The 24993-nt window shown below is 45.4% G+C and overlaps 2 long non-coding RNA genes across 2 annotated transcripts; one reads left to right on the top strand and one right to left on the bottom strand.

Moving 5' to 3' along the window:
* Positions 1 to 9673: 9673 nt before the first annotated feature.
* Positions 9674 to 11916, bottom strand: LOC148160808 (uncharacterized). Its single transcript, XR_015762397.1, has 2 exons — positions 10931 to 11916; positions 9674 to 10031 (listed from the first exon to the last, which is right to left on the bottom strand). It is a non-coding gene; the product is annotated as an uncharacterized LOC148160808 (long non-coding RNA).
* An 8850-nt stretch (positions 11917 to 20766) lies between these two features.
* Positions 20767 to 23416, top strand: LOC148160807 (uncharacterized). Its single transcript, XR_015765934.1, has 3 exons — positions 20767 to 22542; positions 22774 to 22864; positions 23194 to 23416. It is a non-coding gene; the product is annotated as an uncharacterized LOC148160807 (long non-coding RNA).
* The last annotated feature ends 1577 nt before the right edge of the window (positions 23417 to 24993 follow it).

The raw sequence follows: 24993 nt of genomic DNA, 5'->3' as shown, positions 1-24993 counted from the left end.
TCTCCACGAAGACCATACAGAGGACAGCGAGACGCATATTTGTTGTTCCTTGTTTCTTTGAGTTTAATAAAGTTCTAAAATCTCATCTGCCTTAAGATCCTGAACTGTTTCCTCAACAACACAGGACTGAAGGTTAAAATCCACAAGTGCAATGGGTTTTACCTCCGTGAATCCTTGGGATCAATGACTGTCAACATCTGTGATCCTTGGCTCATTGGTGACTGTCAGATCCCCATGCTCAATCCATCACACTCCACAAAATACCTAGGAGTTGAGGTAGGTCCCATGCAGGGAATCCTACCCCATGATCTGAAGAAAGAAATGACTGAAACACTCTGAAGGATTGAGGCTGCTCCACTTAAGCCCACGCAATGGCTTACACTGTTGACTTGCTATGGCATACCCAGGACGCTATACAGAACGGAGATGAGCATGGTCCAAGTTTCTGACCTGAAAGAAACTGACAGAATGGTGAGGCAAAAGGTCAAAAAGTGGCTGCACCTGAAGCCATCAACCACTAACGGGGTCCTCTACTCAAGAAAAAGAGACGGTGGCCTGGGTCTACAAAAACTGGAAACACAAGTCCCAATTGCCCAGCTGAGAAGATGGGCCAAAATGTTGCAGAGTGATGACCCTCAATGCCAATCCCTGGCTGCTACATTCTTCCCCAAGAATGACCTTAAGGTGAGATGGAAAACAGTACATGGCAACAAACCGAATGGGAACTTACAGACAGTCCTGAGTAAGGAGAGGCCTGCCACTATTGGCCTAAAAATAGAGGGATGCTGAACTCCAGAAATGGATCTCTCAAAAGTCCCAAGGCCGTGGCATTTTCTCCTTTAAAGATGATCCGACGAGCAACCATTAGCTTAAGGACACTGGATGGCTGAGCCAGTCAGAGTTCATACTGGCTCTGCAACTCAGATCAAAGACGGTGAACACGCTCACCACTATGAACAGAGGCATGAACCACAACGGCTGTCGTCGGTTATGCCATAAGGGATGGGAAGGACTACCGCATGTGATCAGCTCCTGTGAAATCCTGCGCAAACCCAGAATGGCTAACCACAACATGGTCTGTAACCTCCTGGCAACAGAGGCTACCAAACTAAACTGGGAGGTGAAGCAGGAAAAAAGAATCACTGATGAAACACTGGGTATGGCTGTCCCAGACCTCATCATGATCAAAGGCCATGTTGGCCTGATTGTGGATGTGGCTATCTGCTTTGAGCTGAGAGCAGGTACCCTCAGAAGGAGAGTAGAAAGGAAAGTGGAAAAATATGGCAAATTCAGCTCAGTTGTAGCTGAAACCTTCAACTTGACCCAAGTACATGTGTTTGGCTTCCTGATAGGAGCCAGAGGCAAATGGCACAAGGAGAACTCCGAAGTCTTGCTGATGCTAGGCTTATCCAAAAGCCAAAGCAGAAGACTTGCAAGACACATCTCCACAAAGACCATTCAGAGGACAGCGAGACTGATCAAGATGTTCAAAAAACTCACTCGCTAATGGTACTTTCTTGCTTGTTATGCATATTTGTTGTTCCTTGCTTCTTTGAGTTTAATAAAGTTCTTAAATCTCATCTGGTGTGTTTATTATATTGTACTTATAAGTTTCACACCAAGAACTTTCCCCGGGCTGACCATGGCTGGATTGTTGGCAATGTCTAGAGGTCATCTTCCTCTAGATAGAGATGGTGGGAACCTGAATCCAACTAGCGTGTTTCTGCGGGTGACGGAAGGGGACTTGGAACGGCGTCCCCGTCGACGAGAGACATTAAACTCCTCGAAACGGGTCACCCTGCACCCGCTTTGGGCAGCTCTGACAGAGATCCCAGTAGGGCAAAGCTGCCTTGGTGCCCTCTGGGCCGTCACAGGCAGGATACTAACCCTGGTACAACCAGGATAGTATCCAGACCACCCCTCGGAATCAGTCACATGCAGGTTATGTGAGGGTAACACCGCCCGAGCCTTGGAGGAGCATGTGGCACCTTCAGTGAGGAGCGTGTAACGGCGGAGAGCAACAATGACCCCCTTAAAATAGCCAAATGCCTCGTCATCAAATTAGTGACGCGGTCCATACCTCCATGGACCGCGTCACTAACTCCATGCCCGGTCCCCTGCATGTGTGTGCGGGCCTGGAGCTCCATGCCCGGTTGGTCCCCTGCCTGGAGCTCCGGGCCCGGTTCTCTGCCTGGAGCTCCATGCCCGGTCCCCTGCATTTGTGTGCGGGCCTGGAGCTCCATGCCCGGTTGTGTGCATGGGTGTGGGGGCCTGGAGCTCCATGCCTGGTTGTATGCATGGATGTGGGGGCCTGGAGGTCCATGCCCGGTTGTGTGCATGTGTGTGTGGGCCTGGAGCTCCATGCCCGGTCCCCTGCATGTGTGTGCGGGCCTGGAGCTCCATGCCCGGTCCCCTGCATGGCTGTGCGGGCCTGGAGCTCCATGCCCGGTTCCCTGCATGTGTGTGCGGGCCTGGAGCTCCATTCCCGGTCGTCCCCTGCCAGGATCTCCGGGCCCGGTGGTTCTCTGCCTGGAGCTCCGGTCCGGGTCCTCCAGAACCGGTTCCCCTGGCTGGAACCCGGGCATGCCGCATACCGTTGGAACCGTGCGAGTCTCAGGAACACGGCGGTGGTCTCGGTTCGTCTCTAGGACGTTCCCCCGAATTTCTACGGATTTTTAACCGATTAGTGTCAAACCGGGCCGCTTTGCCCCGCGATAAGGCGGTCCAAACGGACCGGAACCCGGGCGAGCCGCACACGGTCGGATCCGGGCCGGTCCGCGGATGGCCCTGGTGGTCTCCGATTTCCGCTGGGAGGTTCCCCCGAATTTATACGAATTTCTAACCGTTTTGGGCCCAACCGGACCTCCGGGCCGGTTCCCGGGGTCCCACCGAACCGAGACCGGGATCATCGAGTTCGGGAGACGGCCCCGGTCACGGCGGTGTCGGTCCCGGAAGCCTGGGTGGAGGTCCGAAAACCGGACTTCCAGAGGGGGAGACTCGGCGGTGAGCAGCTGCAGATTTCGTCCGCCTGCTAGCGCGGCCCTCCCGGCCAGCTCCGCCGCCGAGGCCCGGTCTGGACCTCCGGAGCTCCGGTTTGATCTTTAAAAACGCAACGCACCCAGGCAAACCATATATTGCCTGAAAGCTTGCATCGCAGGGAACACGATGGTGGTCTCGGATCGTCTCTAGGACGTTCCCAGCCGGCGGTAGAAGCGAAAGAAGGTTACCCGGAAACGAGCTCCGAAATCGGTCAAAAATGCGTTTTATCCGGGAAAACCGAGTACGGTTCGAATCTCCGGAGCCCGTGGAACAGCCCGGTGCGGTCCGTACGGTTCTATCTTAAAAAATGAGGGAGATACGGGGTGTTAAAAAAAAGTAGTACTGATAGACCACGGGAAACATTTTTGGCAGTGAAAGTCAAAGTCGACTTCGGGACCTTACGACGAAAATCACTGCCGGAACGATTACAGGAGAGAGTTGGAAAAGAGGGTCTGGGTGGAAAAATGACAAAGTGTTTCAACACTTTGACATATTTTCGTGATCCTGGAAGTCTCGGGAGTCCATCTAAGCGGGTCTCAGCCCTCTTTTCCCCCATTTTCGGCCGTTTTTAACGCTTTTTCGGCCAAAAGTCGCACTTCGGTCGGAGAACCGGGGCTTTCGTGCAGCGGGTTCCCGTTCGGCCGGTGAGTCCCCACGGTCCCTCCGATGGGCCTGGGGTCCTCCCGGTCGGGCCGGAGCTCCGTGGAGCCCCGCGGAAGCGGGAATAAAAGCGCGGAGTCTCCCCGGACCCGGGCCGAAGAAGGAGCACTGTCAGCGGGCTGACCCCCGCTCAGGTGCCCCGCTGGAAGTCTGGAGCTCCTGCGGATGACTCCCCACACACATTTACACACACGATCCGACCGAACAGCACTCGTGGCCTGCCATGGAGGGCTCCCGCCGGCCCCGGATGCTCTGGCACCGGCGCTTCAGCGGAGGGTTCCTCCAGCCTTGCAGGCTCGCCTCTAGACCCGGGCACGGACGTTCCGCGGGGGGTGCCCCCCACGCCCCCGCCTTCCAGTTCCAGCCCGCGGTCGACCCGTCGGTAGCGAGACCCAGACGAACCGTCTGACCCAGCCGTCTTACACCGGTCCCACCGCTGCGGCGGGGCTCTCGGTGTCCCCCCCCCTCTCCCGTGACGGGGGGGACCGCCCTCCGATTGCGGCGGCGGCTCCGGGAATCACCGTGTTTCTCCAAACCTTTACGCCTGACACCGTTACACCACCCCCCCGGCCCCGTCTGGGCTCGCACCTCGGTTCTCGGCCCTCCCCTGGATAAAGGGCGTTCTATCACAGACGACGCCAGGGCATCCGCAGTTCCGAGATCCGCCGGGTTCCGCACGACCGTGGGGGTGAACTTTGGAGGCTAGGCACCTCCATCCTCTCTCTCTCCCCAGATGGGAGCCGAAGCCGCGCATCGGGGGAGCTCTCCCCCGGACCCAAAGCGATCCGTCGCAGCGCCGGGGCAACTCCCCCCTCCGCCGCCGGCCTAGGCTCTCCCTGTCCTGCAGGGGGTCTACCTGGTTGATCCTGCCAGTAGCATATGCTTGTCTCAAAGATTAAGCCATGCAAGTCTAAGTACACACGGCCGGTACAGTGAAACTGCGAATGGCTCATTAAATCAGTTATGGTTCCTTTGATCGCTCTACCGTTACTTGGATAACTGTGGCAATTCTAGAGCTAATACATGCAAACGAGCGCTGACCCGGCCCCCTCCCTTCGGGGCGGGGGGTCGGGGATGCGTGCATTTATCAGACCCAAAACCCATGCGGGGTGCGGTTCATCCCCCCTTTCCAGGGGGGCGGGGCCCGCCCCGGCCGCTTTGGTGACTCTAGATAACCTGGGGCCGATCGCTGGCCCTCCGTGGCGGCGACGTCTCATTCGAATGTCTGCCCTATCAACTTTCGATGGTACGCTACGTGCCTACCATGGTGACCGCGGGTAACAGGGAATCAGGGTTCGATTCCGGAGAGGGAGCCTGAGAAACGGCTACCGCATCCAAGGAAGGCAGCAGGCGCGCAAATTACCCACTCCCGACTCGGGGAGGTAGTGACGAAAAATAACAATACAGGACCCTTTCGAGGCCCTGTAATTGGAATGAGTACACTTTAAATCCTTTAACGAGGATCCATTGGAGGGCAAGTCTGGTGCCAGCAGCCCGGTAAGCAACGGCAACGATCGGCTAACTGACGGCGGACAAGACACGTCCTATGGAAGGAGTTTTGAAGGGCTTGGCTAAGGTCTCTGCACTGATCCGAAGCCCAGACAGATCAGCTGGTTAAAGTTTTTAAAGATGTGCGCCTCGTTGTGGAGTCGGCGATGGGAGGGTGGGTTTTCTATTCAGACTTTGTGGCTGGCGTTGGCTCTGGCTTGCGCTGGTTGGGCAGTTTTGTCGGACGTTATTCCAGTTAAAATGTGCGGTTTGGGTGAAACAATCTAACGGACAATGTGTGCCACTTCATTTTTATCTTATTTTCCAAGTATACTGCCGCTAACATCAGGGGGAGGTTGCGGTTCGGGTTTTTAGCTTCCGAAGCATGAGGGAGCACAACAAGCGTCATAGCTAAGCAGCAGCGCAGCTTTGGTATCAGAGATCCGATCCAACTAACCGTTCAGGCTAAAAGTTGTTGCTTTTAGAAAATACGACCGTGTCCCTTGGTGTTCCCGTGTTATTTCGCTTTATTACCTTTGCATGCTTCTTGTGGGGGGCTGGTGCGGTGGTGGGACTGTGCTTGCTTGCATGCAGCGGCGTGCACTGGCTCCAGTCTGCTCACTCGTCGCCATAGACTCGCTCTTCAGGCCAAATGCAGAAGTAATTCCATGTAAATAACTTAGGGAGGACTCCTTTATTTACAATCCGTGTCTCCGGTGTTATTGGGCTGATCCGGAGGGGGGCAGGTGACTATGGGCTTTGTGTTATGCAGCGTTAGCTTTACCTGTCAGCGACAAATGTTTACAAACCGCCATCTTCTTCTCAACCCTCAGAAGTCTAAGCCTGCTCTGGAGCGGGCAAAAGCTCCTCCGCCATGCAAAGTAAAGTAAGGCCGTAGGAGAAGGGTTGAGTTCAAGTCCATGGGACATTAGAGTCCTCCAGCTTTGCAAAAGTAGTGTTATTATACTGATTTTGTTTTACATTTACTCCGAAATGGAGCCAGAGATATGTCTCATCGTATTACTGGTCGCTTTGCGAATCGCAATATATTACGTTTAATGATCAAAAGGGAATGAATGCAACATGAAATCCTTTTTTCCTACGTCCTCAAACGTACCACATGTCCGAAGCTACCAATCAGAAAGGATTTTCGGCCATTTTGTGTGACTCGTATCCAGGCAGACTTGAATACGGACAAAGTGGTAACAATGAGTGATAATTAAATAGTAATGGTGAATAATCACCGACATTCCCTCGACACCGTGAATAAGCAGTGTTGCGTTCTCACCTTCTAGGTTCACCAACTCTCTGGCCTACATTTGCAGTGACTCCCAACTGCATTAGAATAACAGGTCGCTCTTTTAGTTCATATGACTCCATAAGCCCAGGGACCTCACCTGCTTATGTTGTTTGTTGATGCAGCCACATTTGAAAATGCTTTTCTGCATCCTTCTGTTAGTTCTTGTGAAGGTCCAGTCATGGATTTCTTCTGTTCTTCTGCTGGCCTGCTTTCCTTCTTGGTTTATCAGGAGGGAAAATAGGCTAGAAATCTACAATGATTTCCACCTGTGGAGGTCTTTGCTTCTACAAAGGTAAGTGTTAATGGGTCATTGATGTACAGTTGTGGTCAAAAGTTTACATACACTTGTAAAAAAACATAATGTTATGGCTGTCTTGAGTTTTCAATAAGTTCTACAACTCTTATTTTTCTGTGATAGAGTGATCGGAACACATACATGTTTGTCACAAAAAACAGTCATAAAATTTGGTTCTTTCATAAATTTATTATGGGTCTGCTGAAAATGTCACCAAATCTGCTGGGTCAAAAATATAGATACAGCAACATTAGTATTTGGTTACATGTCCCTTGGCCATTTTCACGGCAACTAGGCGGTTTTGGTAGCCATCCACAAGCTCCTGGCAAGCTTCAGGTCGAATGTTTGACCACTCTTCTTGACAGAATTGGTGCAGTTCAGCTAAATGTGATGGTTTTCTTGCATGAACCTGTTTCTTTAGCACTGTCCACATGTTCTCAATGGGGTTTAAGTCAGGACTTTGGGAAGGCCATTCTAAAACCTTAATTCTAGCCTGGTTTAGCCATTCCTTTACCACTTTTGATGTGTGTTTTGGGTCATTGTCTTGTTGGAACACCCAACTGCGCCCAAGACCCAACCTTCGGGCTGATGGTTTTAAGTTTTCCTGCAGAATTTGGAGGTAATCCTCCTTCTTCATTATCCCATTTACTTTCTGCAAAGAACCAGTTCCACTGGCAGCAAAACATCCCCAGAGCATAATACTACCACCACCATGCTTGACAGTAGGCATGGTGTTCCTGGGATTAAAGGCCTCACCTTTTCTCCTCCAAACATATTGCTGGGTGTTGTGGCCAAACAGCTCAATTTTTGTTTCGTCTGACCAGAGAACTTTCCTCCAGAAGGTTTTATCTTTGTCCATGTGATCAGCAGCAAACTTCAGCCGAGTCTTAAGGTGCCTTTTCTGGAGCAAGGGCTTCTTTCTTGCACGGCAGCCTCTCAGTCCATGGCGATGTAAAACACGCTTGACTGTGGAGACTGACACCTGTGTTCCATCAGCTTCCAAATCCTTGCAGACCTGCTTCTTGGTGATTCTTGGTTGACTCTTGACCATCCTGACCAATCTCCTCTCGGCAGCATGTGATAGCTTGCGTTTTCTTCCTGATCGTGGCAGTGACACAAGTGTTCCATGCACTTTATACTTGCGTATAATTGTCTGCACAGTTGCTCTTGGGACCTGTAGCTGCTTTGAAATGGCTCCAAGTGACCTCCCTGACTTGTTCAAGTCAATAATTCGCTTTTTCAGATCCACACTGAGTTCCTTTGACTTTCCCATTGTAGCTTTTGTAGCTGAGTCTAATCACTGGGTCAAATGAGCCCTATTTAAATGGGCTCATGAAAAGTCAACAGCTGTAGTCAATCAGAATCACTTACAAGAAGTGAATAGGCCATGACATGAAGCTAATTTGATTGACACAACTCGCTACATCACCAAAATTGACAAATTTTGTTGCTGTATCTATATTTTTGACCCAGCAGATTTGGTGACATTTTCAGCAGACCCATAATAAATTTATGAAAGAACCAAATTTTATGACTGTTTTTTGTGACAAACATGTATGTGTTCCGATCACTCTATCACAGAAAAATAAGAGTTGTAGAACTTATTGAAAACTCAAGACAGCCATAACATTATGTTTTTTTACAAGTGTATGTAAACTTTTGACCACAACTGTATTAGGATTTCCACCAAGCTAATTTAAAACTTCAAAATATTTATATCCATCACAATTAATAAACATTTGTAATGTTGTGCAAACAGAAATTATAATTCCACATCCATATTAGACCTCTTCAGGGGTTTTCCATCAATATAATTTGGCTGTGGTTCTATAATGTCATATGGTACGACCGTGACTTGTCAACAAATAAGGTGTTTTCCATGATACACTAAACACCTATTTTATAAATTTCTATCTATTTAAGATGTTTAGGAACACATTCTTGAATTTATTTTTATTTTCTGCCAGTTATGAGAGCCTTCACCCCAATAAACCTTTCAAACTCCGTGTGTAATTGATTTGACCCCTATTCGTCTTCACCATTTCATCAGTGTTATAAACAAGTACTTGTCAATCAAGGATGCTGTGTTAGGGGTTAACATTTGTGCTCCAAATGCTAGATACTCTATTTTAATTCAATAAACATGCGTTCTAATCGGTCGCACTACATGATTTGTATAGTAGAGGTGGGCCAGGAAACAGGTCAATCCTTTTAACGCATGAAAATATAAATACATTCAATTGCGGTGCATTGCAGAGTGACAGCACAGTTTTGAATATCTCAAGCTTTCTGTGTCTCAAACTTTCAGTGTCCCTCTTAAACATCAGCCAGCAGCCTACTCATGAGCCGTTGTCCCCACTCTTGATCGGCTTTCTGGCAATTATGCTCCAGCAAGCATAACTTTCTGTAGGGGATCTGGGTTTGGGCGGGCCCCCTCCTCCTTCTTATTGGATTTCAGGATGGCTGATGCTGAGACACATCCAAGAGGATAACAAGCACTCACAAATGGATCATGCACGCCTTCTAGAACTGAGACATTACAGAACATTTTGTTGCTTCTCAACAACTTCACATACACTTATGTTCACAATTAAAACTTTTATGTCATAAGCAGCATTACACGCCCCATCCGCCTCTTGAATTGCAGTATGGAGCTATCCTGATCGTACTCTCTCCACAAATCAGGCTGAACCTCTTGTGTGACTTCTTCAACTTTGACCCCCAGTCGCCAGTGGTCCTGCCGGGTTGGAGTCTTGCTGTCTATCAAGCTCACTAGCTCCGTCTTCCATCTCTGCCAGCGGTTTAGTTTGTATTCATCATTTTGACCACTTGCATGTCTGTCAGAGTTGACACCTTAAACACAGCAAATAACACAGGAAGACAAGAGAAGGTTTGATTCTGAATACTCGCGAGGTGAACAGACAGAGATGTGCTTTCAGTTACAAATCTCCTGCTGCTCTGAAGCACATTTGCCTGCCCCTCTCTTTTTATTGCCTTTAGGATCCCAATCACAGAGAGCGCTGTAACTCTAAAGGGAGGGGGAAAGACACTTCATCACACAGTCACAGCACCAAGATTACCACTAACTAACAACACAATCTATCTCACACTGGCTCATCTAGTCCTTGACCCAGGATCAAACAGGACAAGTTGTGAAGCTTCACGGTGATGGTTTCGTAGCTATCGAAGAGGTCAAGGCAGGGCGTTCTGTGAAGAGCTGCTGTCTCTGCTCTTCTTCAGAGAGGCCCTCTGGGAAAGGAAAGCAGAATGATTAACAATACAGAAACATTTCTTAAATGTTTAATCTCAGATTAATGTAATCAGAATTACAGACACAAATACCAGTACTATAAGGGACAAAATTATTGCCCTCTTATATGAGTCAAATAGCTTTCTGATCACCCTCACAGATTCTGTACAAACATAGCGGATCTGATCATGTGGTACAGGAACCAACTACCTCCAACAGTCTGGATTCAATCTCGTTCCCTGTGTGTCCCATCCATGGCAATTATGTCCTCTTTAGAACTGCAGAGACCTAGAGCCAAGTGTGCTCTATTCTGTCCTTTAACCTGCTGCCCCCTCCCCCCCCCCCCTTTTTTTAAAGTTATCCTGGTCTCTAAGATAGTAACCTCACACCTGTCCTCGTCAGGTCTCTGATGGCTTTCTGTTATCAGAGAACTCATTATCTCCACTAGTTGATAGAATACATGTGAGCTTAGATTAAAAGCAACTTAGATGAGGTGTTAACCGGCAAACCATTGAGCCAGAATTGAGGGATAATCCTACTAGAATAAGAACAGCGTTAACGCCCACTTCCAAATCCAGTTTAATCAACTCAATTCACTTTCAATAATCAGTTTGATTTTGATTTACTCTTATCATTAAAGGCCCAAGTTTATAATCTATGGAATCAACTCCCAGATTGCAAGATTAAGCTTAAGGAAACTCAGATAGCATCAGGGGGAGGTTGCGGTTCAGGTTTTAGCTTCCGAAGCATGACGGAGCACAACAAGCATCATGGCTAAGCAGTAGCGCAGCTTTGGTATCAGAGATCCGATTCAGCCAACCGTTCAGGTTCAAAGTGGTAGCTTTTACGAAAATACGACCGTGTCCCTTGGTGTTCCCGTGTTATTTCGTTTTATTACCTTTGCGTGCTTCTTGTGGGGGGCGGGGACGGTAGTGGGACTGTGCTTGCTTGCCTGCAGCGGTGTGTACTGGCCCCGGTCCGCTCACTCGTCGCCATAATTCGCTCCTCAGGCTGATTATAAGAGTAGTTCCATGTAAATAACTTAGGGAGGACTCCTTTATTTACAATCCGTATCTCCGGTGTTATTGGGCCGATCCGGAGTAGGGTGGTGACTATGGACTTTGTGTTAGCCAGCGTTAGCTCTACATGTTAGCGACAATGTTTACAAGCCGCCATCTTCTCAACCCTCAGAAGTCTGCGCCTGCTCTGGAGCGGGCACAAACTCCTCCTCCATTCAAAGTAACTAAGGCCGTAGGAGAAGGATTGAGTTCAAGTCCATGGGACATTAGAGACCTCTAACTTTATAAAAGTAGTGTTATTATACTGATTTTGTTTTACATTTACTCCGAAACAAAATCAGAAATATGTCCCATAATGTTACTGGTAGCTTTGTGAATTGCAATTCGTTACGTTTCATGATCAAAATGAATGAAGACAACACGAAATCCTTTTTTCCTATGTCCTCAAACGTACCACATGTCGGAAGCAACCAATCAGAAAACATTTCGGCCATTTTGTGCGACTCGTATCCGGGCAGACTTGAATGCAGACAAAGTGGAAACAATGAGTGATAATAAAAACAACAATAATGGTAAATAATGACTGACACTTCCCTCTCTGGCCTACATTTGCAGTGATCTCCAACTGCATTAGAATAACAGGTCGCTCTTTTAGTTCATACGACTCCATAAGCCCAGGGACCTCACCTGTTTACGTTCTTTGTCGATGCAGCCACATCCATAATGCTCCCCCGCATCCTTCTGCTAGTTCTCTGAAGGTCCAGCCATGGATTTCTCCTGCTCTCCTGTTAACCTGTTTTCCTTCTCGGTTCATCAGGACGTAAAATAGGCTAGAAATCCACAATGATTTCTACCCTTGTGGAGATCTTTGCTTCTACAGGGGTTAGTGTTGATGAATCATTGATGTACTATGTTTTCCATCTAGCCAAATTAAAACTTTAAAATATTTATGTCCATTACAATTAATTAAACATTTGCAATGCTGTGCATACAGGAATCATAATTTCACATCCGTATTAGACCTCTCAGGGGTTTTCCATCAATTCAATTTGGCTGTGGTTTTGTAATGTCATGTGGTGCGACCGTGACTTGTCTACTGATGGGGTGTTTCTCATGATGCGCTAGACACCTGTCTTATGGGTCTCCATCTATCTAAGATGTTTAGAAACAAACTTCTTGAATTTATTTCTATTTCCTGCCAATTATGAGAGGTGGGTTAACATGTGGGTTGTAACCTCCCCTGTCCTATGTCAAGGTAGATGGATGATTTGTGGCATTTATGGATATCACCGCTGGCATTCGGCGGTTCCTGCTCATTTGCACCTGTATGCCTTCCACACCAGCTAGGTGTGACATAGGATCTGGGCAGCACATGATGAAATGCACAGTTGGGGTCTGGACATGCAGGCTCGGACTGGGGGTCCACCTGGATGATCATCTTCGGGACTCGTTTGTCTTGATTTTGGCCAGCGGGTCAATTGGACCCAGGGCAGTTTAGTGTCTCGGGTTAAGTTGTAAAGATGACCCCTTCAAAGTCTAAATGTAATATAAAATTTACAGAATCACTTTCAAAGATACTTAGTGTTATCTTGTGTTTAGGTTTTTCAGTGGCCATATTAATAAAAAAAAATAAATAAATAAAAAAACTTTTCACCTGAATGACAGTATAACTCAAGTTCTATTATTTGGTCAAAACCTCAGACTACAAATTCATATCAGATTCTTGGTTCTTTGGCTCGGTTTTATCAGACCTCTGCTAGGCATCCTAACTTCACTTGTGGCAGCTTTTAAAACTAGATAAACATGTTAGTTCTGTCGTTAAATCAAATTTTTACCACCTTTGGCTTTAGCAAAGTTAATTCCCACTTCTATTCTTAAGTAATTTGAAGGACTTATTCATGCCTTCATAACAACTCGTCTGGATTACTGCAACTCCTTATATAGAGGGATGGATAAATCATAGATTCAGCGACCTCAAATGATCCATAATGCAGCTGCATGGCCCCTCACAGAAACCAGGAAGCATGACCACTTAATGCCAACCCTGGCATCTTTACACTGGCTGCCTATCCTTTACCATATAGATTTTAAGATTCTTTTGTTAAATTTCAAAGCTTTCAGTGACCTGGCTACCTTATCTTCAAGATCTTTTAAATTTCCGGTCCGTGTCCAGAACTTTATGATCTAATAATCAGTTACTACTGACAGTTCCTTGTACTCGACTTAAGAGGAAGGAGAATGAGCTTTCTTCTATTGCTGCTCCTGTCCTATGGAATAACCTGCCTTCCCAGATCTGATCTCCCTCAGCCTGGATCATCTTAAATCACGTCCTAAGGCCTACCTTAACTGCTTTAAACAGAACCATATATGACGAGTTAAGGTTTCAAAATAGAGCAAGTTAACTGACTCAAAATCATCACGTTAGTTTAATCAGAGCGTCTTTATCCAGGTCTATCAACCCCTTGACCTCTCTTGAGAGCCGACCATTGTCAATCACTAATACTGATCTTGTAGATTGTCAATTTTTAGCTTTAGGCATAAATTATACTAATTGATCTGGGACTATCTGTGGTTGATTAAAAGACACACTACCAACCCTGAGTACCTTAATGCCAAAGCGAACAATGACAATACCTGTTTTAATTGCAATTTTTACAACCAGGCATTTATGAACTCTGCCCAGTCTTAGCTGCTCAATTTGGAACCTCATGAGGCCTGGTTGGCTCAGGCTCTGGTGCCCATGTGACATGTGGCCCAGTTCTTTTCTTTAGATTGTTTCGAGATGCCGACTTGGACTTCTTCCCGCGCGTCCTAGTCTTGTGCCTGGACCATTCTTGGTGCTTCATCACAGCCCAGCTTGATGGCAGTAGGATCTAGTAAAACAGATGAAAACAATAAATGACAAAATACATACTGTAACTATTCCCATAGTGTTGCATGCTCCGTTATACTTTAACATGTAATAGAATACCAAACAATATTAAACACTAAACATAATCTACTATGGTAACAATAATACAAAGCATTGCCTTTGTATTTAAATCTTGAAATCAGAAACTGCTTCTCAAACACACAAATGTATCATTACAACAGTCACACCATGCAACACCTGGTCACACCAAATTACACTCTCATGTTTGATCTCTATAAACAGGGAAATAATCTGCCTCCCTAAAAACATAATAGCTTCAAATACAAGGCAAACATAGCGTTTATAATAGAATCAGATAGTAGTAGACATACTTAAATATTAATTACTAGGGGTGCTTGCGGTGATGAGTTTCTGACTCCGGGATTGGTCTGAAGCATTTGGGAATTGTTGGTTGGTGGTTGGTTATGCCGAATATTAGAAACGATTATTGTAAACCTGTTATATGTGATAAAAGTGAAAGTTATCAAATTTGTGTGGCTGTAACTACAGTCTTCACACACTTACTGAGAAATTATCGCAGGTCTTGTGGGGCATTTTTGGCCTCCACTGTCCAGTGGTTCTTATTGTGGCTTCGTCAACCAGCGAGGTCTGTCAACTCAATGCAGCCCTGGCTGAGAAACGAGGGCTCCAACTTGCCCTTCCATTCTAGCAGGCTGGCTTTGACGATCTCCTTTGGTCTTTTGGCACTCCTTCCTGCTCCTTGCGTGTCCTGGCAGGATGAGAGTTTGAGCCTGTAGAAAGACAAAATCGTGTCCATAGGGGAGATTAAAATAACTGACATCAACTCAAATTAATTCAAATAGACGGACCTGACCAACAGAGACAAGATGAGAACTTAAACACTGGCTTATCTTGTCACATACAAGACACAAAAGGGAAAATATACAAAACCAACTAGATTGGCATAGAAAATTCCCCTTCCCCCTCTTTATGGTGAGCAGTGATGTGAGCGACTTTGCCGTCTCGGCCAGCTTGCTCCACCCCGTCTCCACCTCCCTGCTCTCCTTTACGACCGGAGCAGCCAGCACTAGGAACTCAAAACAGACAAGGTTAAATCAGACAAACACAACAATGTAAACCATATGTGGACATTTATTCTAGAATACAGCGTGGTGCGATGCCATTTAACAAGACCAGTTATCCCCTTTGGAACAGACTGAATGTCTCACAAAGCTGGTTAAGCTGCCTTAACACACATTCTGCCCTGTTTGTCGACCAGTCACTACGGCAACGGAACACTTATAGAGGCAGTTGAGCTGGTTTTTACCAGTTGAGTGCGCAGCAGTTGAGAGTTAAAGACCTGAGAGATTAACAGCAACGTCCTCTTCATCTCTACCCAGTCTGACGACCTTGAATACTATCTTCGGCCACGGGCCTCCGCTTACTATAACTACTACCTCAGCAGCAGTGATGTGGTCCTCCTCGGCTCCCCATTCGGCCAGTAACATCGTGTTTTTTAACTCTGACGGGGACGTGAAGGAGGCTCTTGGCTCAGGTCTCAAACTCCCCGTAGCAACAACGGTAGGACTAAAAGTCCCTTGGAGGGAGCTGGCCTGTCCCCTCTGTAATGTGGTCCTAAAGATGGCTAGGGACGGCCTTGGGCATTTTCTCAAAAAACATCAAGCGAGGAAAATCAGCTGGTTCTGCATCAAATGTGACAGCTTGAAGCCAGGCCTCCACAGTGCTACCTGCCACGCGGCCAAATGCGAAGCCAACAAGCGCGTCCGCCCTGCGACCAACTACACGTTTGTATGTGAGATCTGCTCTTCTAGTTTTAGAACTAGAAGAGGCCTCTCCCTACACACTAAAAAGCACGGCAACGCTGGCAAAAAACCGAGAACCAAGAAACTTGGTGACAATTACGCCGGTCACTACGAGGGCCTTTTCTCCCCCCTGCCCCCACTTACAAACAAGCGGGCGACCCAGCCTAGTAGGACTTTAAAAAGCTGCCTGGAACATCGATTCAGTGACGCGAACGTCCCCCCGGGGTGCATTCACCCTCTTAAGTCCTCGCCGGCTCTGGTCAGCAGGACCCTATCACTTTACGTGAAGCTGATGAGGAGCTCCAATAAAATACGCGTACGTAAGCCTTGGAAACCTCGTAGGCTCCGTGTGACCAAGGGAAACCGGAGGGATAAATACAGGACCATCCAGAGCCTGTACAAGAACGACACGGCGGCTGCCGCATCCCTAATTCTGGACGGAAAGGAAGCTACCTCGTGCAACATCCACATTAAAAAAATCGAGGAAGCTTACAGTGAACTGTGGGAGAAAGAGGATAGGTACAAGGAACTGGGCGTGTTTGGCACCTTACCTGAAGCCAACATTGAACCTTTACTGATGGCCATAACCCCTAGTGAAGTGTTGGCGGCCATCAGAGGTTCTAGGGGTAAGAGTGCGCCCGGTCCTGATGGCATCAGGAAGCCCCACTTGCTGATGTGGGACAAAGATGGTGAGAAGCTGACCTACCTTTTCAATGCAATCTTATACAATGGTAAGCTCCCCAGGCTCCTCAAGAGGAGCCGTTCAACTCTGGTCCCTAAGAGCTCGGATCTGGTGGAGCTGAGTAGAGTAGAAAACTGGAGGCCCATCTCTCTTAGCTCCACCATCCTGAGGCTCCTGTCTAAAATTCTCTGTGACAGACTGAGCGAAGCCTGCCCTGCCCACTCGTCACAGAAGGGCTTTACTAGGGGCGAGGGCTGTAGCACTAACCTGATGCTACTTGACGGTGTGGTGCGGAGGGCGGTTCGCCACAAGGAGACCCTCGCTGTGGTGTTTATTGATCTGGCGCGCGCGTTTGACTCAGTCTCACACCAGCACATCCGTGAGGTGCTGGAGCTGAGGAAGGTTGACGCCAGCATCTGCGACCTTGTCAGCAATTCATATAAGCACACTAGTTCCAGGGTGCTCACCCACGGTGGGCGCACCCGGGCAATCACACTAAAGGTCGGAGTTAAACAGGGAGACCCAATGTCCCCTCTGCTTTTTAACCTCTGCCTGGACCCACTGCTCACATTTCTGGACCAGAGAGGCTCTGGGTTCACCCTCTCAGGCCAGAGTATCACCGCACTCGCCTACGCCGATGACCTGGTCCTTCTCAGTGGGTCCTGGACAGGCATGGCTAGGAACCTCCTGATCCTGGAGAAGTTCCTGGATCACACCGGCCTTGAGGTCAAAATCAAGAAGTGTGGCGGCTTCTACTTAAGTGCTTCCAAGCAGAGCGTGGCTGTGAATGACTGCGCAGAGTGGACAATTTGCGCTGCCCCTGTCCCAATGGTCGACGAGACCCGGGCATATAAATACCTGGGAGTCCAAGTCAACCCGAAGAGGGGGATCCTGCCTTCCAACCCGGTGAAGGAGATCACGCCCATACTTCGGAAGATCAGCAGGGCCCCCCTCAAACCCTCCCAAAAAGTCAAAATGCTCGTGACTTACGGTATCCCTAGAGTAATATACGGGGCCGACATGAGCCTAGCTGTTTCTTATTTCCAGGTCAGCTCTCCTCAGGCCCAAAATGCCAGAGTTAAATCTTGGCTTCACCTGAGTCGGTCGACCGCCGACTGCCTTTTCTACAGCGCCAAGGTGAACGCCATTTCCCAATCCGTCAGCTCGTCGCTGACGGATTGGGAAATGGCGAGACGACCGAACAGGTGAGGAGTAAGAAGTTAAACTTGGAAAAGGAACCAGGGGATCTGACGTCCTGTCGGCAGCCGCCAGTCAGTCGAGATATCCTGGGCGGCGACTGTGGGCGTGGCGTGCAGTGAACCACCTAGTCGGCCAATCCCCTCTTGGCTTAAGAGTATGACTGTGGCGGAGTTGGTGCGTCTCTTGCAAGAGAGAACTTGAGGTGGTGGGGGAAATCAGTTCGCCATATAGCGCATGATCTTGGGTGACGGAGGGGACTGGGCAGTGTCCCCGTCGACGAGAGACAATAAACCCCTCGAAATGGGTCACCCTGGTAACCGCGTTCTGCGGCTATGCCGGGGGACCCAGCAAGGCACGGGTTCGTCGTCACAGGGGAGACACGTCTCGCCAGCAAGAGCCGTGACTCGGGAGACTGCCCCGCCCAACCTCCGGAGCGCACCCATACAGAGATTGTATGGGGGCAATGCCGTCTGGGCCTCGGGAAGCGCACGTGATTCACCCAAGCCGCACATTTCGGCTGGAATGGCGTCCGATGAGCTGCCCGATTGGCGTGGGCTGGGGTTGACGTTGGCCGCGGGGTTTGAGTGGGGAACTCACCTTTTCGTCGCTGATTCCCCAACAAGGCGTACACATTACTCTGCAGGAACATACTACTTATACTTAAAATACACTTATTAACACAGAAAACAAAGCCTCATACCTCCTCTTGTGGAACCCGCGACGGTGAGCGTGGAAACCATCTAGGGATTACAGTGGTATGACCCGTTAAATGTTTCCTCCTAAACCCTGAACTAACACTCAAAACAACAATACAGGAACTTTATATGTTCTACAGTAGAGATAACAACTCAGATTTTCATTCACAACACACTACATTGAAAGGAAAATAATAATCTCAAGACAGGAAGTTGACCGACGCTTCGCAATGGTTCTGCCGTCCTATCGAAACAAAAGTTGCCAGTGCTCAGATAAGTTCTTCAGAATAACCTACCACTTAGCAATCTAATGTAACATCATACTGTTAAACACGCATCGAAGTAGCCTCACTTTAAGTGCACTATTTGAATATCCTCCTGTGCTCATTATAATATCTGGATGGGGGGATACAGTAAGAACCTGCTCTGTTACATACATTTTTCTTTTTTTGGACTGCCAGTACTGCAGCCCACAGCAGCCAGATTTAAGCCCCCCCTTCCTCCGTCTAACACTAATGGATACCTCCTAGTTGCTGATTGGACTTTTACATTGATGTTCCCATTCTTATATGTCTCTATTGCACTGTCTCCCAAATATCTATTGCACCTCCTAACCATTACGATTTATTTATTTATTTAATCACAAATGAAACACAATTAAACATAATGAATCCAATAAACTGCTGGTAGTCCCCTCCTCCTGCTAAGCGTGTTGAACCTGAGCTCTGTCCTCCTCAAACTGAGATCTCAACATAGAGCAAAAGCCCCAGATCCTATAAATCACATCTCTATATAGACCTATCTACTGATACATAGGATTAGTAGGTTTACTGCACAGTATTGCAAAGAACAATCCGGTCCTTAAGCAAATCCTAATGTGCGAAATGAGTGGGTGTGTCATGGAGTCGCCAGCATCATGACACTAACACTGTCATGAAATATAATATTTAAGAAACAAATATATCGAACCCTACCAAACAACAAATGATCAGTCGCTTACTGTTATGTAAGCAACTGAGGTCAGGTATAAGTATCGTGTCAGCAAGTAAACTCAGCCGCATCAGCAGGCTTATAGAGGCTGGCGGACGCCGAGGAGGGTGAGGGCCACCATCAATATTCCACCCGCAATTGTGGGGTTTACCGTTGACCTAAGGCCCTGCTGAAGCATCCCAGCCCATCCCCTCCTAGGAAATGTTCGCCGGCACCCCCTGCAGTCCTCTGAATAGCCCAGGGGTGGTGCCGCTCATGTTGAGAACTACCAAACTAGACAAAATATCCCACCAAAAGCAATGGAACTTCACATACCTACTTCCAGGCAACTAAGGGTGTCGGTTGGAGTGGGCCTCCTCTGATCAGCGGTGCCCAGCAGCGCCTATCTAACCATATATAATGCTATTTTCAACTCATGCTCATGGACGTAGCAGGTTATTAGCTATATTCTATACAGCATAAGAGCAGCTAAATATCCGCAAACACAATCATGACACTGTTTAATAAAGCTCGGGTGCCGATGATCACACTATTCCATAAGAGCATACTGTTTATACTTAAAATGCACTTATTGAAGTTTATTAGATTTGTGACATTAGTTTATTCTCGATTTAGATCATTCTTAACCTTCATGTATTTGCTACTGATTATTTAATAGCTTCAATTTGGATTTAATAGCTTGTTTTGACTTAATATCTTATAATATATCACTATTAGATTATATCACTATATTTCCGAGTTCACATAATATATGTGTGTTTACTCATATATTATGTGTGTGTTTGCTGTCGCCAGCGTCAGAGACTATCGGGGGGCGGGAGGGGCTGCGGCGAGGGGTTTTGGCTTCCTGAGCATGGCGCAGCACGGCGGGCGTTGTGGCTGAGCAGTAGCGTAGCTCTGGTATCAGGTATCTGGTATCCGGTCTGCCCACTCGTCGCCATGGACTCGCTCTTCAGGCCGAGTGCAGAAGTAATTCCATGTAAATAACTTAGGGAGGACTCCTTTATTTACAATTTGTGTCTCCGGTTATTAGACTGATCAGGAGTGGGGTGGGGACTGTGGGATTTGTGTTGTGCAGCGTTAGCTCTACCTGTTAGCGACGAGTATTTACAAGCCGCCATCTTCTCAACCCTCAGAAGCCCACGCCTGCTGGAGCGGGTATAAACTCCAGCAGGAGTAAAAGAGGCAGCAGGAGAAGGGTTGAGTTCAAGTCCATGGGACATTAGAGACTTCCAACCTCAATATAGTAGTGCTATTATACTGATTTTGCTCTGGATTCACTCCGGAATAAAACCAGAAATATGTCCCACCGTGTTATCGGTGGCCCTGTGAATTGCATTATGTTACGCTTCATAGTCAAAGGTAAGTGAATGCGACATGAAATCCTTTTTTCTTATGTCCTCGAACGTACCACACGTCTGAGGCAACCAATCAGAGTATCTTCGGCCATTTTGTGTGACTCGTATCCGGGCAGGCTTGAATGCAGAGAAAGTAGAAACAATGAGTGATAATAAAATAACAGTAATGGTAAATAAAGACTGATATTTCCCTCAGCACTGTGCATAAGCACCTCCTAGGTTCAATCTGAGTGAGTAATGTAACTGGTATTAGTCAGGTCAATCAGAATGCCAACTTTCTGACCTACATTTGCAGTGATTTCCGACTGTATTAAAATAACTGGTCGCTCTTTTAGTTCATATGACCCCATAAGCCCAGGGATCTCACTTGTTTATGTTGTATGTTGATTCAGCCATATTTGAAAATGCTTTTCTGCATCCGTCTGCTAAATCTTGTGAAGGTCCAGCCTACACTGAAAAAATGAGAATTGAGGGGTTTTTGAATTTGCACAAACAAAATAAGTTAATACTACACAATTCAGTCATCTTTCTTGTATTTACACAATTGAATAAAGAACAATTTACTTAATAACCAACAATAATGAAACTACACATTTTTCATATGTTGATTTAACGTGATTAAATTAGATTACTAAAACCATTGTAATCATGTTTCATCATTACCGGAAATGATGCAATATAACAAAGACAAGGATTAAATATGATTGGACAATAAGAGCGGGCTTTTGAATCTTAACCAATAAGAAGTCAAACAAGATAATTTTAAAGATATCGCGATTGCCGCGCAGTTTCTTCTGACTATTCAGCCACAAGACCACAAGACAAGTCTTTGGAGGTGGACCGATTAGGTAAGTGATCTAAATATTATTTTTTTGTAGTTGGGAATGTTTCCACAAAAAATATCATTCTGTATGAGAAGTCATTTGTAAACCGTCTGCATGTTCTTTGGTTTTCACTTTGCTAGCTACCGTTATTAGCACCGGGGCTTAGCTCTAGTACAGATCAGTACATCGTTTATCAAAGTAGTTCACAAAAAACAGTTGTTACTGATCAAATTTGTAAGTAACTGACTCAGTAGCAATGAGGAAAAAAAGCAACACGAACACTTTGCAAGCTAGTGGCTTTTCACTAGCTTATCGAGCTATCAAAACTGCCTCGTTACTTTCTCCCAAGCACACTAACAGAACCATTGTCTGTCGTTATGGTAACGGGTCTGCATTTAGCGTCGCTTACTAAGCGACAAAAATACGAATAAGAGGGATTTTGAGTACTTCGACTGTTTTCTGCGTTATTTTTCCTTATCTGTGGTGCACTGCGCTACGTTAATAATTCTCTCCATCTCCATGTTTCGTTTTGCTGATGTAATGGTTCTACCGCGGCAGCGGCGCTATGTGGAGGGCAAGGCTCAATGCTCCAGCGCGCTGGGATGGAGCACAGTATGGAGTATAAATTCAGAATCTTATTTGAATCCAAATGTCTTCCAGATGCTCAAGTCTTGTGTAAAGTGCCCTCTGTAAATATCTACTAAAAAGTGTTGATGGTGACGTATGTTTGTTTAAACAATGTTATACAAGTTTTTTGGTTTTTTTTGATGTAATGTTAATCTAAGATGTCTAGGCACATTTACCTGACTGTTCACTTCTGCAGCAGTGATTGTTGGGCTCTTACAAGTGTTGAACATTTGAAGCTCATTATTTTGTGCTCTTTTTTTCAGATAAACTCTTCAGTTTAAGAGAATTACCACCATACCACTTCAGTCAAAGTTCTTGTCTCAGCTGGATCTCCATTTTGACAACCTGATGAAGATGTTCAAAAGAAGAGGAGGACAGCTTGGACAAATGCTAGGACAAGTTGTTGCACAAATGGAGGAGGTAAGTGATGTAGCCACAACACAACTATCAATCTTTTTGCATAAACTTTTTTAATGCAGAAAATTACATTTTCCTTGTGTTAAATGTTCTCACCTTTAACTTTTACACCTGCTTGTTTTCACTTCAAACTCTACTGTATGTCTTCACTTTAAAAATAGTTGTGTAAAGTAAATTGTTAAACTTCAAGCATAAGGCTTGAAAAAAGATTCTAATTCCATTAATTTCCTTCAGTGTGAAGATGTTGATGCTGCATGGGAGTGTCATTAAGGAAGTCTGCATGTATATGGGAGAAGATCCAGCCAAGCTCATCCAGGAGTATGTGGTATGTATGTATATGTGTATTTACGCAACTAGAGATAGATAAATATCTCTGAATATAAAGAAAGATTTAGATCTGTACATACATAATTATTTCTATCTAGATTTAGATTTCTCTAGATATGTATATCTCTTTCTACATGGATAGATACATTCATCTATCTCTATCTCTACGTTTAGATATACTTGAGATATATCTATATTCATCGAAATTTACATTGATCTGTCCAACCTTTTAGAGATAGCTCTTATAGAGAAATGTCTATCTATCTATATATATAGATGCATCTAGGTCTAGAGGAAGAGAGATTAACTTGTCATCACTTCACATAGGGTGTGGATGAAGCTACCATTGAAGAGGCTATTGGAACCACCACCGGCGTTTTTCATCTGAAAGACTTCATCACATGAAGACATCAGGATCGTCCATGAAGGCATCAGGGTGGTGTCCAATTTGAATAGTGTGCCAACAGCTGTTGTAATACTTGTTGGACTGATATATGGGCTGAACCTCGCCTACCCTGCTGGCCTTCGCTACACTTTTGAGGTGTTACAGAAGATAACAATGGAACTGGATGCAGGTTAACTGTCCAACAAGACATTATTCCTTAAAAACTGCCTCTATGAGTGAGTAAATGGACATTTTAGTCCATTAGTTCACGAAAAGTGAACTAATGTTCACTTTTCGTGTTTTCTGTTGTTGTATTCCTCATTGCAGGACACAAATTTATTATTTTTTAATAACTAACTGCAGAAATATGTTCAAGGTCAACTATTAAGTTGCAGTATGTGATATTTATAAGCAATAGGTTTTTCACATATTTGTTTAAACTGTCACTATGATATTGCATAGTAAACAGTAAAACATGAGACTGATGATATAAAAATAAGCTGTGTTATACAGACTTGACATAATTTTAACAAATATGTACAAAAGAATTGTCACAAAAGTTACATTTTGCAGCATGTACATGTTCCATAAAGTTGATAGAAACCTTTCATAAACCTGGCATAGCATCTGTCAGGAACAGGAAGGAGTCTTTACTAATGTCTATGACTGCTATGAAGTGTCATTTGGTAAATAATGACACTTTAATGCAAAGTTGGCTCTTTTAATGCAACCTTTGGAGCAACTTTGCATTAAAAGTGTCATTATTTACCAAATGACACTTCATAACAACATTCATAGACATTTATAAAGACTCTTTTATGTTCATGACAGTGTCATGTCAGTCTTGTGCACCCCCGTCAAATAAAGTGTTACCCAGATTTCTACAAACTGTGTTTGAACATTTATTAATATGAAATTAATGCTGCAGTACGTAACTTTTATAACTTTCTTTTTACATATTAGTTAGGACTATCAGTACATTGTGTCTGTATAAGACAAGGCTCAGTTTTTTTCACCAATTTTCTGTCTGATGTTTTATTGTTTGTAATGTAATAATATAGTGATAGTTTAAACAAAAAAAACTTTTTTCTCAGTGGAACATACAGCAGCTTAAAGGTTGACCTTTAACATATCTATAAAAGATAAAATGATTTAGAAAATTATCAGCATCATACATGTTCAACTTTTTTGAGCATGTATGCTGCCAAATGTAACTTTTATTTAAAAAATTATTTTACATATTATCTCATGTCAGCCATATGGGCACCCTGTCAAATAGTGTTATTGAAATCCGACTTACTTTTCTACATAATCTTGTATATCTCTTGTACAAATATGTTCCAGATTAACTTTTAAACCTGCAGTGTGTAACTTATAAAAATTAAGTTCTTTAAAAACAGTTGTATAAAATTTCACTCGTCTTTTACAAGGGAAAGCAAGACAATCTGTGGAAGAAATCCAGCGCTGTCTTCCACTGACATGACATTGTTATAATGTTGACAAACATGTTAAAAAAAAAAAAAACAATTTGCTTACTTGCATACTGCAGCTTTAATGTCATGTTACATGTTCAAAAACATTGTTAAAATCTGAAATACTTTTCTATACCATGTTTAATATGTTTTATAAAGCTTAATTATATTTTCTTATCCATTTTATATCTTAAATATTAATATATCAAAACTTGATATCATTTCATATCTTAAATAACATGTTTGTTCATAAAAATTGTATTTCAGGTA

Source organism: Poecilia mexicana, unplaced genomic scaffold (assembly GCF_051168715.1).
Source record: "Poecilia mexicana isolate PSO_F unplaced genomic scaffold, ASM5116871v1 scaffold_2, whole genome shotgun sequence".
Classification (NCBI taxonomy): domain Eukaryota; kingdom Metazoa; phylum Chordata; class Actinopteri; order Cyprinodontiformes; family Poeciliidae; genus Poecilia; species Poecilia mexicana.
Note: the sequence above shows the minus strand (reverse complement) of the source record. Positions and strands in the feature narration are given on the sequence as shown.